This window comes from Osmia lignaria, chromosome 15 (genome assembly GCF_051020975.1).
Source record: "Osmia lignaria lignaria isolate PbOS001 chromosome 15, iyOsmLign1, whole genome shotgun sequence".
Classification (NCBI taxonomy): domain Eukaryota; kingdom Metazoa; phylum Arthropoda; class Insecta; order Hymenoptera; family Megachilidae; genus Osmia; species Osmia lignaria.
Window position 1 is genome coordinate 7765824 of NC_135046.1, and position 15143 is coordinate 7780966.

The following is a 15143-nucleotide window of genomic DNA, read 5'->3' on the forward strand; positions in this document are numbered from 1 at the left end:
TCAGTGTAGATGGAATGGAGCCATGAAATTCAAGATTAAAACGAATCAAGGATTTCAGATTGAAACACTAAACGGGGATCCAAGAATGTTGCGAATGAATTTACGACGGAGGGTAATCGGACCCTCGGTTTCGTCCCGATGTAAAATCAAGCTAGGGCTGCTGGATGCAGGATACGTCGGCGCTCGGCCAAGAAAATCAAAATTTCGTCATCCGGTTGTAATTTAAAGAACGCGACCCCATCCTCGTTCACTCCCCCTGAGGAGTGTACCAAGCCAGACTATTAGATTTTAACCTCATCTTCGACGGTGGCTTCGATTTCGCTCGACGAGCACTACCTCCGCTACGTCATATCCCCTGAGGAAACTATTTTTCGGAGAGCTAACCTTGCAACTAAATCGACCGTGATCGTTGCCAGAAGACGAATTTCTTTCGACAAAATGGCTGAAAACTGTTAAAAACTAAGAGAAGGTACGTTTGAAGTTTTCAAATTGCAATTTTCATTTAAGAAATTTGGAATTAATCTTTAATTCCACAAATTGTAAAATTGATATTGTCTTTAATTTTATGTTAAAATATTTGAAATTTGTTCATTTCTTTCATAATGTCCATAGAAAGCGACACACGTTTCGCACGAAATTATTGCGTTTAGCATATTAAGCCGTAACACTGGTCATTTCTAACCGGTTTAATTTGAGGGCACACTGGCCCGTGGATGATAGAGAGATCTCTTCCTGCTCGTAGCTTTATCCTGGGGACACAATTTTCCCTGTCATGAAACCATAAACATCCCCCGTCCACGAACATACCTTAGTCGGTCCCGGCTCACTCCATAATCTGGCCGCCGTTCTAACGCTGCTCCCGCGTTTCTAGCGCCATTTAGATAAACTCGTAATCTAGACGCCGTTTCCTACACTGAAATATTCCCCCGAGGGTGTTACGAACCACCGTCGTCCCCGTACACGAGCCAGGGGTGTGAACCCTTCTGCAACGGGAATTTAAAATCGATCCTGCTCGATGACAACAAGCGTAAACGTTCACTCGTGACAAGCAATTGCACTATCTACATACGAAACGATGAATTTCCGTCAGCGAATTTTCGAAATTATAATGAAAGTAATAAAATATTCTTATGAAACGGTGACCTGTTTCCATTAATTTTCAGCAAGGAATTCTATTATATTTTATAGCTGTTTTGGTTGATACGGGATTATACTCTGAAATTGGAATACTCATAGGTGAGGATAAATTTAATTTAAGTGCGAAAGTGTGTCAGAGAAGCGCGAATACCCATTTCGTAAATAGAATACCCATTCAACACATTACTAGATCACTCTGTATTCAACGAATTCAGACACGATGGATTTTCACCGAGTAACGTGAAAATCTACGAGTGGGCTGCCTTTTATGCAGTTGCAGATTAACTAACTTTAAAAACAAGAGGATTATATTAAATTTCTGGTACCGGTCCACTGGTGATTCTCACGAAATTCGACGTGTCGAAGATCGAACGCGTTTCGCGTACAGATAACACAAAGGTTTCGATAGTACGTTGCATTGGAATCCGAAAAGACGACGGATCGCAGGGAGACGATGCATCAAGCGTGCCCGAAGTTTAATTCAAGCCAGGAAAATATATTTCGCGACGTAATGTGATTCACGGGAAGTGTAAATCTGTCGGTTCGAGACGGCGAAACACGTAGCCTTAATGTCGACATGTTTCATTTGTTGCTCGACACCGAAAGGCGTGGGCGTGTTTCTTCAGGGATAAATTCAGCGAAAGAAATTTCACGCGAAAGCACCTGTCGTTCCCTTTTCTTCCTTCGAATCCCTACCTTCTATTTCCATTTTCTTCTCTTCACACGTCCCGCTTACTTTCCCTCCTTTTTCCTTCTTAATTTCCCGTTATAATATAGGAACGGCAGGAAAAAGAATTTCATTTTTTTTTTTTGTAGGAAGATAGAAAGACGGACAAGTCGAAGAATATGACTGCATCGTGGTCGGCCAATTTGAAACACAAATGAACGATGGCAACGCGAAAAGAGAAAACAGGAGATACACCTTTGCACGACTTTGTCGTTGCAACGAATTATTTGCATAAACAAATTTCGACGGAAGCGAATTCAACGTGCCAGAGTGTTTCGCTGTTCCAACTATGCAGAGCAGTCTCTCGTTCGGCTCTCCATCGTCCCTCGTTCCGCTCTGCTCCGCTCTTTCCCAGAAACACATAATGATTTCTGGCTTGTTACGCTAACTTATGCGCAATATTTCGAACAAACACGGCCATTTTATTTTCACCAACGTCGGGGATAGAAGTTCTGGAAGCTCGACCTTGTTACACGGTCTCGACACGGGCGCAGAATGAAAACCACCACAAGTGGAATTCGCGATTTTCGACGAAATTTAGAGATAACTGGCTCTTTCGTTCCTTCTCTACTTATTGATTAACCGAGAAATACATCGTTGGTTATGAGATTCGTGTGAAAGGAACGAGAATTGCTGCGACCCACATATTTTACTCTAATTTTCATTTTTATAACTTAATGCAAATAAATTTTGTTGAGAAAATTGCTATTGCTTTAACATGCATTATATTTGTAGTGAGTAATTATCTTTTTGCAAAAGGATAAAACTGAAAATCTAATATTCTGTTCAGCTATGCCCAAAAACAAGATTACTTATTATTTTAATAATTGTAAATTTATACATTTATATGAAAAATGCATTGTACTATCTAGTATTTTTAAAACATGATTGATAAATATCAATATTTTCCTATGTAATTACCATAAGAAAATTTTGTACATTTAATAAATAATATTGATAATTAAGAACCTTAATTATTATACCTGAAGCGACAAATATAATGAATTTTGATATCTATGCAATATTCCAAATTTGTTGAAACTGTTTCACTCTAGAATCAAAATTTAGAGGGGAAACGAGGCTGGTTCGTTGATTTCATCGAATCATCATCAGATACGATACATAGATACTAGCGAAACGAAAAGCACGATTGGATTATTCTATCGAATTATCACAGTCGAGGAAACACTATTTTGTACCGTAAAATTGCTCGTTTAGTATCGAGACTTCGGTTTAATCGGCCGGTGGTTCCATGGTTGTATCTCCTTTTTTGAGGACACCGATTGCTGGTGGTTTGGGAAGAGGAAACAGGAGGAAAAAGCGTCGTCGAAGCGGTCAAACGCAACGAGCGTCCGGAGCAGACGGTCGAATGGGCAATCAACGATCGAATGCTTCATGCGGACGAACCATTATTCGCGTCCAATCGGTATTGCAACATGAAACACCGACAATTGGCCGATAAAATCATTATACGCCTCATTACTTGTCAGCTGCAAACGTTCGTTGTCTGCCTTTTAATTTACAGTCGATCAGAGTGACATCCTTGCTCGTCAACATAGGATTTCTTTTCATTTTTAACCAGAACAATTAAACCAGCCGTCTTGTTCACTAATTTTATCTCGTTAATCGAATATCCAGCTTTATTCGTTGAATTAAAATCAATCTTTAAACCATAAACTTCTATACTTGTCGCGCGTTTCACGAATCGAAAGGAGCACGCATTTGATAAATTCCGAAAATTCCACATCTCGTTAGGTATTCAACAACGGAATTTTTCGTTTCATTTCCATTTCAGTTGTACAATTTCCAAAAGCACCAAAACAGAAATATCGATACTGTCCACAATGGGGTATTTAAATTAATTGTTGAACTTCGATTTTATCGAAATAATCTACCGTTTCGATAAATTATACTATTGGTAGAAGAATAAAAAAATATTTCATAAATTTCTTAACCCCTTCGTGTTGAAATAACATTAAACCTTCGATGAAATTAAAAAAAGATCGACTTTTGGCCAACTTTTCCATGCAAATACCTCGGTGGAAATCGATCGAACAGCACTATGCGAGCATAAATCGTGGCAATTGATAAATCCTTTCACCGAGATAAACGTCGCAGTAAATGTAGCAGTTATGTCGACTCGCTCTTTGTTTGTCGCGATATTTATTCGTTTGGCTGTCGGTGGCTGGCGATAAATCAGCATATTCGTCAGTCGTATTCGCATTTGGCGAATCGGCGAGAGGCAGCGTCGATAACGCGATTCCACGGCGAGTCGTTTCGACGAATCCCATTCCCACGATCGAGATGGATCGTCTTTTGCAACATTTAATGCACGAGGAATAGCGGTTCCCCGGCGGGCGGCCGTGCCTCCTCGTCGCGTAACTCGTAAACCGCAAGGCACAATACGTTCATTAATGGCATTAATGGATTCCATGCCCGGCACGTAATGCCGTCATTGAAATGGCTGGCGATCAACGCGAACGCTGTCGCATTCCTGCTGTCGTTTCCGATTTGCACGCGACAACAACATTGAAAGCCCTGCTCCCGGCTTTGCCGATAAAACACCGGTTGATGGCCGTCCAGACGATGGCTCGAGGTGTTTCGGGGGCCGATAAAGCACCGGTTAATTGCCGAATGAAATTAAACAGCAGTTAAACCCTCGAGTCTTGAGTAATTATAAGAAGTTATAAGATGCCTCCTGTAGTCTAACTCTCCTGTTCGCTCGCCCCCATCACCCTCCGCCCCTATATTCCTCACCCTATATCTTTCTCGCTCTGCTACGTGCTCCCGGTCTTACCACCTTCATCAACCCGTTGCACCCTCTTCTCTTCCATCCTTCTCCCCCCTTTTAAAGGCACTATCCCTAGGGGCCGTTAACTGCAATCAAAGTTAACCCGGAGTTATAGGGGAAAACTGCAGAGCGGCAGTTAATGTTTAACGGCACTGTTAAATGCAGGCTTTCGCTTTCTCTCTTTCCCTCTTTCGGCTCCTTCCAACCCCTTCTTTTCCCTGTTTCACGCCCCCTCTTCCCGCTTTTCTATGCTCCTTGAAGCCCGACGTTTAGGCCATTTCCGGCTGTGGCCGGGCGGAACGAGTGGCCGATTCTCCCGGAGGTCCAGATTCGACTTTAGTGCCTCGGACCATCCTGTCCACGCTAAGTGAACGACCATTTGGAAGATTGCACAGTCCTTACTTTGGCTGACCTACTTTGTGATCCGATTCCGTTTGACACAATGTCCTGCCGATTTTCTTCTGCTCGCTATACCACGTTTCCTAGTGGAAGGCTTGTCGATTAGCTCGCTATTGAATCCTCGAAATCGAATCTTCTTCGATATACCGGACGATTATATGGTTGGAGATGTTACGAGGAGATGCGAGTCGGAAAATGCTGGTAAATGTGTGAAATGGAGCTCTTTCCTTTTAAAGGGGAGCTCCTATCGTAGTCGGTATTAATTGAATTTTTTAATGGAATAATGTATTTGAAACCAGGTGGAGCAGTAACGGTTTGTGGAAAAACTTGAATAATATTACTATTATGATAGTAATAAAAATTGAAATCTTAGAATGGAAATCTAGTTATTTTTGCCCTTAATAATTATTAGCAACCGAAATATCATAGATCTAAATAATGAACGATTCAAGACGGTAGGAATTTCGCAGGAAAACGGAGAAACTCCTTAAAGGAGCATCGTGTAACTCGAAAACACATCGTTTCACCAGGAACAATCTAATATCGCACTCAACGACTTGCAGAGCGCAACATTCAAAGACCTAAGGAGATTGTCCAGGATAATTATAACGTAACTAGCAAAACGTTCCTCGCTATTGCAAACTCCCTGCTTGTCAGACTAAAGGTCCCACGTAATAACTTATCGCGTGCAAAATGCCGGGAATGCAAGCAGGTAACAATATTTACGGGCGTTCTCGAATATGCAGCGTCGACGGGACGACGATTCCGCGATGCAAAATTAACGAGGGGATAAGGGACGACCAGGCGGGGGTTGCCTTTTAAACGGCGCGAGTTCCGCGCGAAATGGGTTGCACGCCCTAAAACAAGGGAGCAAACACTTGCGCGATAAACCGTTACCTGAGAATGCAAATGACCATCGTTTACGCTTTACTCGACCTTCTACCGACTTCACCATTGTACTCGAATCGATTTTAAATGAATCTCTTCGACTGTTTCCAATCTCCTTTCATCGTTGCCTTTTGATGCTCCAACGAGCTTTTCAAGCTTGTCAGCAATTTATCATAAAAAGCAATTGAATATTTTTATTTCTATACAAATCGAGAATTGATTGTAGAAGAGATTTACTTTTGAAAGGTGCGTTCTGAGCAAGCGAAAACGATTGTATTTTATTATCTTATTTCTTACAGCCTCAAATTTTAGTGTGCTTTTCTTGAACGGAATCATATTATTTTCATTTTCTAAATTTTACGTTGCTCAAGGGACAAAGATGAAATACAAAGAAATCTTTTACTGTTATTGATGAAAATTAACGAAATTCATACATGTTAAAGGGTGAAACGTGTTCTTGGCAATGTTGCCGTCAACGCCGTGCAATTATGAATCGGCGTAACAGATAATTATGGTAATACGAGATTACGAATTAGCGGTAACGCAACGTAAATTTATGTAATTATTGTAGTAATGAATCTGCTAGCCAACATGACTAATGCAACGGATTTCCCGCAACGGACATGACAAATACGTAAATCTGTATCACGATAACTACTGTAATCAAGCAGCCCTGTTCCACGTATTGACGGCGGGCCAACATGGCAAGACCGCGAGAAATCGTTTCCGAAATTTCATTCGCGCGAAACACGTGCGCCCAGCTATCCAGCCTGTTATTCTCCATGTACACGCCAACGCTACTACATTTTACGCAATAAAGTACAGCGAATTAGAGAGGTGCTCACGCTACGTTGCTCTTTGAACGTGATATTAACAAACGAGATACCCACTGACTATGTTTCATCCTCGTCAAGTTTCGGATCATCCAAATTCTATCTGCAAATTGACATATTTTCTGATTTTCGACGAAATCTCTTGTTATTCTCGATACTAGATTTGCACGATTATTATATATTTGTTTGAACGCGTTGATAATTTCAAATTTAACTATAATCGAATTTGTCAACATACACTTAATTCATTACTCTGATAATTACCACGGAGGTACCAATAAACAGATACTACAAATTTAATTCGTTCAAATCATTGAAAGAAGAATAGAAGATTCTATTCGATGAAGTTATAAAAAAAATATATAAAATCTGTATCTGCAGTTGGAATTTTTGAAACACAGCTGGAATGTAACAATAAAAAAATCGACAGTTGCTTATACGTTTCAACCTCTCACGTCCTTGGTCCTCCTTTCATCCGCGAAACCACTCTTCCCCTGAATTTTCAGCACGCGTACTCGCCTGCACTTCTGCCACTTGCCCTCTCAGCTTTTTCCCTCTTGTCGCCACCGTCGCTTCTCCGGTAAGGCACGATGCATTTTTTTTTTTCTCTTCCTTCGGCTTCCGCGGTGCTCGAGCCACGGTGCAACGCAGTCTGTTGGTGATTAGTGTGCTCATTACGGCCGACGCTAATGATGCTTGCATCGCCAGACAAAAGCTGCGACAACCGAGCGTGTACGAGTTGCGAGCTGCGAGCACTGCCGCGACATCTCTCATCCTTTTTCTCCGCGTCCACCCTCGTGGAGTTGTTCCCTTCCTTCCCGCCACCCTTGCCGTGGGAACACGGGTTTCATTCTGAACGAGTTGTGCTGCGAGCTTTCTACGGCGTCGAACGGCGTCGCGACGCGAGGGCACATCCCTGAGACGTCAGATGCGGCGTGGACAATATTCCATTCGCGTTTGTGATCTTTTCACAGAGATTATACAGAATTTAACCCTTTTGCTAGTTTCGTTATCCATCCCCCCAGAACATGTCTATCTCCAAATCATTATCGGTCTTGAGGATTACGAAAACTAAGATTTGTGTAGTTTCATATTGAAAAACGAAACGAAAGTCGATGAATATTAAACGTGGATTTTGCATCCCTTGTTTACTGCACATCGAAGAATGAAAATGGTACTCAGAAAAAATACTCGCACAAAGGTAACGCGAGGAATAAGTGAAATACATGGCGCAAGCAATTCTCTGTAAAATGAACTTTAAGAAGCGAGTATAAGCTGGAAAAGTTAATTGCTCGCCGTGAAAAACAAATTCGCTTGGACTTCAAATTACGCGATTTATGAAATAATTCGCTCGAAGAGCCACAAGGCTGCCCCCTCCCCCCAACCAGGAGAATTAATAGAACAGGGTGTTCGATTGTACGAACTAATTAGAGAATATATGAATAGCGGGGGGAAAAAGCGCGACGCTTCAGAATGTGACACATTTTAATTTTGAATGCAACATTTTAATTGCGACGCTCTGAAGCACAATTAGGATAATGTTTTTAATTTTTCAGCCGGAAATTTCTTGCCGTTCTCACAGTTTCGGTCGAGCATTTTTAATGAAAAGGCTCTTTGACAATAGAATTTTAATCGTTATCGAATGCGTTCGCGCCTTTGTTAATTTTTATTAAATTATTCTTCCGCTGAAATTTCCGTAGTAATCGTCGCTGACTCGACGAAATGTCGGTCATTTTTCCCTCGCGCAATTACAGAATTCGCGTGAAACATTTTCCCCCGTAAAGAGCACCGACGAATTTACCGAATATCGAATTTACGGAAGAAAACGTTGAAACACGTAAAATCGTGTCGAAGTTTAGTAAATAAATTAATAACGAATAACAAGCTTCCAAAGTGAACGTCCCTATCACTACGGGGAATATATTTTCCGTCGATTAAACTACACGAAGTCAGCTTTCAGAAGCCGCAAGAAATTCAAGGCCGATGCGAGATTCTGTCAGCAAAGAAAAACGGGTCTAACCAGCTAAGGAGAAGAAAGCCGCTCGTCAAGGGTGGTATGAGAGGGTGATCTCTCTCTCTCGAGGAGGGGATGAGACATGCCACGTCGCCGAGGCCGTACCGAAACACGAGGAAATTAATAAATTGCTCAAACTTAAGTCGACCCCCTAAGTGCTGGAATAAAGGACCTTCATAAATTTCATTCCACGCGCCCCTGCGCCTACGCTCGGCCGGTTTCCTTCATCCCTGAAGAAGGAATGCTCCAGTCTCGCCGTACAGACGCGGATCTCCCTTCTCCTCTACCCTGGCTCGAGAGATTTCGAAAAAAAACCGAAGAAATTAGTCGAAAGTTCCGAGACGGAGGCGAAACGGTGATAAATAAGGGTAAGATAAGGTAATCGTTTTACACAGGTACAGAGATTAAAATCTCTACTGTTTTTTTGAATCTACGATTAATTTCGTTGACGAGCAGGAACAAATTGTTTCGCCTTTTCCAAACGATAAGGTAATTCGGGGCGTTGGCTAAGAGGATTGCCAACGGTTCAGGTGGCGTCCAAAAATGTTAATGGTAAAATCGATGGAAGGCTGGTCCCATGAGGCAATTAAACCTTGGCCAACCGACGATAACGGCGGATATATTACAAACCATTGGCAACCGACATATTTTCTCGTTACATCGGTTCTCAGCCCGGTAAGGGGGGAAAAAAATGGAAGTGGCAATTTTTTGCGAATAACGCCCCAATTGTTTCCACGGAACGGGTGGTAAGGTCGTCGTAGGACGGGCGCACAATGGTCCGTGATTCGCGCCTTATCGAAGCAGGGCCTTAATTGCGTTTTTATCGCGATAAAAAATGAATCAGGAATCGGACGGAGCGAGCGTTCGCTATCAACGCCGACAGAAACGGTCGCTGGTTTGGTTTGCTCGGTGTTGGTCGTTGGATGGTGGTGTCGGCGGATATAGAATGGAGGGTGACGGCGGGCGAAGGGGTGCCGGAATGAATAGCAACGTGAAACAAAAGCACCGGGTTACAAATGGCGTGTATTCGCGACGGCATTGTTTTAAATGGCTGTCAGACGCCTGGAATTTATCCCGTTTTGCTACGTGACAAGCGCCATTAAATTTATTTATTCATCCACGCAGGCGCGGGCCGCATTCGAGAAATCCCGCCGAAGCCTGCGGGTTTATGGTGTTCTACAGGTGAGAGAGGACCGCCGAACAATTATTAGCCATTCATATAAATGACCGTGCGCCATGTATGCCGTCCACATTATGTTTGCATTATCATCTACGTGCGTAAGCGTTTGTTTTAGCTTTGAAACTCGCTGCTTCAATTTTTAATCGCTTCCCTATTGCCCCTGCTATTCCATCTAGTTAATTAGGGCAAACGTTAATTTGTTAGCCTTGCGGCTATAATTATGACCTTCTTGTAGATACGCGAAACTAACAATTGTGTTAAATTTTAATAACGTGGAAAAATCAAATGAATAGAAACAAAAGAATATTAAACAACAGTGTTATACAATTGCGAAATAACTTGGTGATGATAAATTGAATGTTTTGAAGTAGCCAGCTTGTTTTTCAGGCCAAACTCTAATAGAAAATATCTGGGTCAACTTTGATCGAAAGATCTACGCTGAGAACAAACAATATACTTCTATATCAGAGTTAAAAGCAGAGATTCCGAAGAAATGGAATGAGGTGCGATAAGAATCTCGAGAAATATTAATTGGAAACATGTCAAACCAAATTTTTAAACATATGAAATAAAAGATTAATTTTCCACTTGCTAAATTGCCTATATTGATTATCGCAATTTTCTACAATCAATCACTGGAATTTATTAAACCTTAAATTTCTCGTGACACAAAACGTGCCGCAAATCCACGATAACAAGAATCGTGAGTCGAACAAGTAAAAACAGCAATAAACACGTATAGAATGAGTTACAAAGTGTCTCGGCAAAGTAGACGAAGACTTTTCGAATGACCAGATAAAAGAGCGACGGAAGATGAGGCAAGTAGAAAGCTCGACTCTCTTACTTTCGTCTCGTGTTTGACCAATAAAGTCTACCACTACTCATCCTTCTTTCATAAGCATCTACAATCTACCGCCACAGAAAAGCAGCAACTCCAGTGAATTCTTTTCCATCCTTAACGCGGTAATTATAAACTTGACGCGCTTCGAATAAATGAAGGGATCCGGGGACGATAAGTAAACGCAATACATTACAAAGCAAGTCAAAGTTTCTCAGCGAGAAGTCCCCGATAAAACGAAGCAATCTTCGTGCCTCCAATCGACCAATCTCGATGACGTAATTGCCTTTCAGCGAGCTTAGGGAAGCGAAGGGTAAACTTCCCGAAGGCTTCCAGGCCGGAGCCGGGCCTCCATCGATAAACGATCGCGCGGAAGCAAAGTTCGCTTTGCGGCGTGGAATTAAACGAGCTCGTCGAGGCGATAGTTCGAACGAGAAGGAAGAAAAACAAACAGGAAGGGACTGCTCGACCAATCCCGAAATACGTTAATTCTTCATTTCTTTATGTTAAGGTGATCGTTAACCAGTTTGCTATGAGACAATTCAATAGAAACGTATATTTCCTTTGTAAAGGAAAAGGGTGGAGGTTGTATTTTTAACAATTAAAAATAATTAAAAATAATTTTAATTATTTTATTTACAATTTTAACAAGTTGATAAGTGCAAATAAATTTGCTTTATGTTTTGCAATTTTGACAAATAATTTGCAGAATTGCTGCAACCTCGATAAGAAGGGGTTGGAAATGATCTATATCATGAAAAATATTCCTTGTAGAAAAAAAATTACATCCCCAATCATTACAAATGTAAAAGTTTCTTAATTTGACCCGAATGAAAAGTTTCTCCTCTCCTGTCAATTTCCTTCAATCGGAGTTCTCGATTCATTACTCCATGCTTTACGAATGTAAAACGAGGACTTATAATTCAAAAGGTCAACGATTAGCATTATCGATTACCAGTAATTGCGGCCGAGAGAAGTTGTAAAAGAATTCCGAAAGAACATGGTCGGGTATTGATTCTACTACGATAAAATTCTCGTGTGCAGTTTGTTTTCGCGAACTGCCGTCGAATGAATTGTCGTTTAAACTGCGAAAAGCGCATTACGCTCGATATAAAGCGGCATTTAATCCGTGAAAAAGCGCTTGTTCTTCGGCTCGATCAACAGGATGGATTTATGGAGCAAATCTTTGATAAGGTTCGGCTCCTCGATTGTGTTTGTCTTTGGAACCGACTTTGAAAATAATGTGTAAACTTCTTTTGAACAGAGAAAACTCCACGGTACAAATAATAATAATTTAAATTTATTATAAATAATAATAATAAATTTCTGTTATTATAGCAAAAAATTATTTAAATTCAATGAAAATTAGAAAATATTTAATAATTGTTAGATAACCATTTATGTAATTCTATAGGCGGAAATGTAGAAAATAATAATTTTGAATTCCAACCATCAATGAACGCCAACATTTCCCAAAGCAAACACAATGAATTAAACGCGTTCTCGCAAACAAACGAACATAAATAATCTTTCAAGTATCGCGGACCACTGAAACGTTTCCTAAGGGTTCTGTACACGTGGAAGGTAGTCCGTTTGCAACCCCATGATCACGCAAGATACACTGGTGCACGTGTGTGTGTGTGTGTGCCCGATCGTATCTCCGTATGTGGGTCAGACATAAAAGGGAGGAGAGCTGGAATCGTAGCTAGCAGGAAACTCTGCATTCGGAAACGGACGAGATTTTCAGTACAGAACGAACGAGAAGGTTGAAAAAGGCGGACAAGAGAGGGAAAGAGTTGGAAACTAGAGGTTGGGATGAGTCAAGAGGCTAGGCCGGAGATAGTGCCTCGCTCTGATATCTCAAATCCATTTCTGGCTCGTGCCGCGGACAACCGTCCGCCTGGAGATCTTCCCTACCACTTTTTCCATCGCTTTCCACCATTTTTCCCACTTTGCTCGTGCTTTTCTCGCACGCAAACGGCACCCCGGCGAAACGACGATCGAGAAACGAAGCTTTGTCGCGTTTTCACCGAGTTTTCCAACTAGCCTACGCATCGCGATTGTGCTCGGTGACGGGAAAAGGGTGCAATTTTGTAGGAGAATGTAAAATAATCTTCGAATTATTTTTTTCATGGCTAAGCTTGAATCGCGAATTCGAGTTTAAGGCTTTCATTACTGAGTTTTACGAGTGAAAATGGGGGAGGATCGTAAACTGAAGAGTACCCTTGAAACGTGATTTCTTATAAGGTTCTAAAGTTCTACTTTGTTAGCGAAAAAAGTGGTATGGTTTAAACTATTTCTCGACCCTTTGTATTATCTACTTTTGTTTAAAACTCAGAAAACTCAGCATAAATTTAACTATTTTGTAATAAATTTAGATTGATCATATTACTACTGATAAATATCTGGATTCATATACGTTGTTATACTTTTCCACCCTCTGAAATTTTGTTATTGCTGTGAATAAATCACAGGCAATCATTGAATCTCTTCGTAATTTATCACCAATGTACCTTTGATATTTCCCTTTATAATAAATGTATTATCACAAAAATATCAAAATCTATAATTTAGAGAAATCATTAACATTGTTTTGCGTGTACTCAAATATACCTCGAATTTGTAAAAATATTTATAATATAATTCTTCACAGTGAAATACAAAGGTAATTATGTTTCCCTGGTTAATATTTACGGTATCAGTTACATATTTCTCGGCCGTGTGAATTATATTCCCTCCGATAGGAGCGAAGAGAGGGAAAATGGCAAATCCTGGACATTATTATCAATTACCGAATCGTTAATTCTATTTACGTTATCGCCAGAACGTGAAACGATTTCGGGCGACTGCCACCATCCCATAAATCACGCTCAAGCACCATTATCTGTCTCATACACCGAACCCGATGAATCGCGACGGCTATTATCGAGGCGATAGAAGCTCGAGAAGTTCGCACAATAACGCATAATGGTCCGCGCGGTCTTGCCAAAGGTCGATAAAGGCTAATTAGCAGAAATCCGTGTCTCAGATGGTCCTTCTACCAATTCCTAATCACTTAACCGTTGAGAAGGGCGTCTCGAGTGGTTCGGAAAGTACTTCCAAATTTTAACACCAGGCTAACAGTCTGGTTATAAAACGAAAAGCTTTGATGAATATATATTTCGATTGTGTATATATCATTTGTAGATTTATACCTAAACTAATAGATAGAGATGAAATAAAAAAATAGAGACCATGTGGCATTAAAAAGTAGAAAGAAGGAGGAGCTAAAATTCATTAACAGATTATAGATAAATATTTATAATTAATTCGATTTTATCATATATATAAATTATAGATATTCGATAGAAAATGATACGAATGTATGACTATTGTAATATTTCAATGTAGATAATCAAAACTGCAAACACACACATTAAGTGATATTTTAATTAGAGATAATTTTCAATAATTAAACTCCATCCTGACTCAGAGTTACAATTTAAACAATGAAATGGAATAATACCCCGACAAACACTACGAACCATTTTATTGACATAGAATCAACATAGAAGGCTGATTGTTTAACAGTCCTGCCTGAAATTATACGCCGAAAATGATGGCCCTGTTAGAAGGGATCAGATTAGAAAAGCGACCCGAATTCGAATCGATCGAGTGCACATCATTCATCAAAAATTCTATTCAAATAGTAATATCCAAGCTGAATACGTAAGCGGAACGATCGGGATATTTGTGTTGTTATCGGAGCAAAAGCGACCGCGAAGTGAACGTATTAAAATCTCTGAAACAATAAGCGTTGCGAATCGCGTGGGACGATAGGGAGCTAGAATTGGCCCTGTCAAATTTCGCGTTCCGACCGGATTATAGGGCCGCACGCGCAGGAAATAAGCGGAACACGCTGAATTGTATCGACCGTGCCAGGTTCACCGAAAATAATGATTCGACGGTCTCGCGACAATGATCGCCACCGCTGTCCGCCCGATCCGTGACGAGGAAAAGCACACACGGGATGATTTCGGCCGCAATGACGAAGCGTTCCGACGCAATTCCACGCGACAAACTGTCGGTGATATAGGATCGTGGTATCGAACGCTTGTAACCGTACGCTAAACTCTCTCTTCGTGCTAACACGGAGCGTTTTTTAGAATTAGAAAATTTATTTAAAGATCCGTATTTGTAATTGGCAATAGAAGGTATTTAAATGCGATGATAAAAAAATGCATTAACCTCAGATCAGAAATATTAATACGTTGAATGCAATGGGAGTCACTCGGTGACATGCCTGAATATTAAAAGGAATCAATAGAAAAATATTATTTTAAATAATACTGCTATG

General features: G+C 40.7%; 1 protein-coding gene across 6 annotated transcripts in view; it reads right to left on the reverse strand.

Annotated features, from left to right (window-relative positions):
- Window positions 1–15143, reverse strand: part of Rbp6 (RNA-binding protein 6) — a 620601-nt gene that overhangs the window by 160284 nt on the left and 445174 nt on the right. The window lies entirely within an intron of this gene.